Genomic DNA, 4,084 nt, shown 5'->3' with positions numbered 1-4,084 from the left:
TATTTATTTTTAAATATATTTTATTGATTTTTTACAGAGAGGAAGGGAGAGGGATAGAGAGTTAGAAACATCAATGAGAGAGAAACATCGATAAGCTGCCTCCTGCACACCCCCTACTGGGGATGTGCCTGCAACCAAGGTACATGCCCTTGACTGTAATCAAACCTGGGACCCCTCAGTCCGCAGGCCGACGCTCTATTCTCTGAGCCAAACCAGTGAGGGCTGCAGGCACCCTTTTAAAGGGCCAATGCACAAAATTTCGAGGGCAACCACTCACCTTGGGCTCTTGCAGATGGAGAACAGAGTGGAATGGAGCTGTGTAAGCATAAGAAAGGGTTGTGGAATCTGGGGTTAGAGTTTGGAAGGCAGATAGCCTGGTTTCCTATGCTGAGTCATTTCCTCACACTGTAGAGATCATCTTTCTCAGCCAAACCTTTGCTATCTGGGTAGTTTTTGCCTGGAGGCGGGGGAATACAGTTGACACCAGTATTGGAAAATCCCTTGCTCTACCCTGTGGAGTTTCTGAGGCACAAAAAGAGACCAAAAAGAACAATCAGCCTCCAGGAAGAAGCAATTGCCCCACCCTGTTGGAGAAACTTGAGGGTATTCCAGACTAAACCAAACACGTCTGCAGGCAGAAGCAGTTCTCTGGAGGTTTTGAGTCTTTGCCTGTTCTAATTAGTCAGAAATAGCAGTCTGGCTCCCTACTGCAGACACCATCCTGGACTGATCAATGAGTAAAGCCAGAGGGACCCCAAGAACCTGCAGCTCAAACCTGCAGGACCAGCTCTGCGGGGCAAGGGAGTAAAGGTCAGAATAGGGACAAACAAGGTTTGGGACTCAAGACAGAACCAGCCTCTGGGCGAAGGAATACCTGACCACTGGACTACTGGGGGATTCAACCTCTTGGACATCAATCAGGTTGCCCAATACCAGAAAGGGACAGTGACTCACATTCACCTGCACTAGAGAAGCTCCCAGGAGGCCTAGGATAGACACACCAAGGGACCAGATTCAACAACATCAGAGCAAAATCTAGCAAGCCCCACAAATAGAAGACCTGTATAACAGCTGGAGTGATGACTTTGGGGTTAAACAACACTAGCAGCAAGTAGGAGGGTTGATCACTACCAGAAGAGGGACATCAACAATTGAATCCCAATTACCACAGGAGAGCCCAAACAATGCACACAGGGGGCATTCCTAGAGCATCCAGCTCAGGTGAACAAAGAGACTGTGCCACAGGACCCCTCAAGACACTTTATATATAAGGCCATCCCACAAAGAATGAGAGGCATAGCAGTTCTATCTAATACCTAGAAGCAAATAAAAAGAGACAGCTAAAGTGGGAAAACAAAGAAATAACCCAAAAATGAGAAAAAAGAAGGAATCTCCAGAAAAATAACTAAATAGATGAGGTAAGCAACCTATCAGACATAGAGTTCAAAGCAATGGTTATAAAGATGTTTAAGGAACTTAATGCAAATTACAACAGCACGAAAAAGGAAATAAAAGCCATAAATAAGAACTAGATAGAAATGAAGAATGATATATCTGACATTAAGAACACACTGAAAGATATTAAAAGTAGATTGAATAAAGCAGAGGACCGAGTCAGTGATTTGGCAGACAAGGTAGTAATAAATACCTAATTAGAGCAGCAAACAGAAAAAAAGAATTTAAAAGCAGGAAGAGAGCTTAAGTGAACTCTGGGACAACATAACATGAAACAACATCCATATCATAGGAATCCCAGAAGGGGCAGAAGGTGAGTAAGGAACAGAGAAACTGTTTAAAGAAATAATGACAGAAAAGTTCCCCATCTTGGTGAAGGAAAATGTTACACAAGTTCAGGAACCACAGAGAGTCTCAATCAAAATGAACCCAAAGAAACCCACACCTAGACACATCATAATTAAAATGGCAAATGTTAAAGACAAAGAAAGAATATTAAAGACAGTAAGAGAGAGCGAGATTTACTTATGCAGGAGCTCCTATAAGGTTGTCAGCTGACTTCTCAATAGAAACACTTCAGGCCAGAAGGGAGTGGCATGAAATATTCAAAGTAAAGAAAAGCAAGGGCCTAAATCCAAGACTACTGTATCTAGCAAGGCCATCATTTAAAATTTAAGGTGAACTAAAAAGCTTTCCAGACCAAAAATAAAAAGATAAAGGAGTACATTACCACCAAACCAGCCATGCAAGAAATGTCAAAGGGACTGCTTTAAGAAAAAATAAATAAAGGAGAAAGAGAGGATCATAGCCATAAATATGGCAATAAATAAATATATATGAACAATAACCTTAAGTGTAAATGGATTAAATGGTCCAGTCAAAAGACATAGGGTGACAGAATGGATAAGAAAACATGACCCATGTATATGATGTCTACAAGAGACCCACCTCAGAACAAAACTTATATACAGACTGAGAGTGAAGAGATGGAAATATATCCCATGCAAATGAAAAAAAAAAAAGCTGAAGTAGCAATACTCATATCAGACAAAATAGTCTTCAAAACAAAGGCCATAAAAAAAGACAAAAGAACAACATTTTATAATACTAAAGTGAATGATTCAACAAGAAAATATAACCCTTGTAAACAAATATGCATTCAATATAGGAGCACCCAAGTACATTAACAGAACTTTTGATGTACTTCAAGGGATAGATGGACAGCAATACAGTCATAGTAGGTGACATTAACACCCCACTGACATCACTGGATAATTCTTCCAGATAAAAAAATTAGAAAGGAAACAGAGGCCTTAAATCAGATGGATCTAATTGATATTTATAGGACATTTCATCCCAAAGCAACAAAACACATATTCTTCTAAAGTGTACATGAAACATTCTCAAAGATACACCAGATGTTAAGGCATAAAACAAGTCTATTCAAATTCAAGAAGATTGATATAATATCAATCATCTCTGATCACAATGGCATGGAGTTAGAAATCAACTACAATAAAAAAATATAAAAACATTCAAATACATGGAAGCTAGATATCATGTTATTAAACAATGAATGGGTCACCAATTAGATCAAGCAAGAAATTAAAAACATCCTGGAAACAAATAAAAATGAACACACAACTACACAAAACCTATGGGACACAGTGAAAGCAGTCCTGAGAGGGAAGATCATAGCTATATTGGCCTACCTCAAAAAATGAGAAAAAGGTCTAATAAACTATCTAACCCTGCAACTAAATGAGCTAGAAAGAGAACAAGAAAAGCCCAGAGGAAATATAAGAAAGGAAATAATAAAGGTCAGAGCAGAAATAAATGACATAGAGACTAAAAATTATAGTATGAAAGATCAATAAACCCAAGAGCTGGTTCTTTGAAAAGATAAACAAGATTGATGAACCCCTAGCCAGACTCATCAAGAAACAAAGAAACAGTACCCAAATAAATAAAATCAGAAATGAAAGAGACTATATAACAATGGGCATCACAGAAATACAAAGGATTGTAAGCAAATACTATGAACAACTATATGCCAACAAACTGGACAAGAGGGTGAAAGGGACAATTCCTACAAACATAGAATCTTTCAAAACTAAATCAGAAAGAATCATAAAACCTGAGTGGGACAATAACACTTATGAAAATGAAGCAGTAATTTAAAAACTTTCAGCAAACAAAAGTCCTGGACCAGATGGATTTACAGGTGAATTTTACCAAGCATTCAAAAAAGAACTAGCACTTATCCTTCTAAACTATTCTAAAAAATTCAAAGGGAAGAAACACTTTCAAGGTGCTTTTTAGGAGGCCAACATTATCCTAATTCCGAATCCAGATAAAGACACTTCAAGGAAAGATAATTACAGGCCAATATTCCTGTTGACCACAGATGCTAAAATCCTCAACAAAATATTAGCAAATCAGTTCCAGCAATATATTAAAAAGATCATACACCATGATTAAGTGGGATTTATTCCAGGGATGCAAGTTTGGTACTATATTAGTAAATCAATAAATGTGACACATCACATAAAGAAATTAAAAGATAAAAACCACATGATTATATCAATAGTTGCAGAAAAAGCATTAGACAAGATCCAACACCTTTTTT

Source organism: Myotis brandtii, unplaced genomic scaffold (genome assembly GCF_000412655.1).
Source record: "Myotis brandtii unplaced genomic scaffold, ASM41265v1 scaffold159, whole genome shotgun sequence".
Classification (NCBI taxonomy): Eukaryota; Metazoa; Chordata; class Mammalia; order Chiroptera; family Vespertilionidae; genus Myotis; species Myotis brandtii.
Note: the sequence above shows the minus strand (reverse complement) of the source record.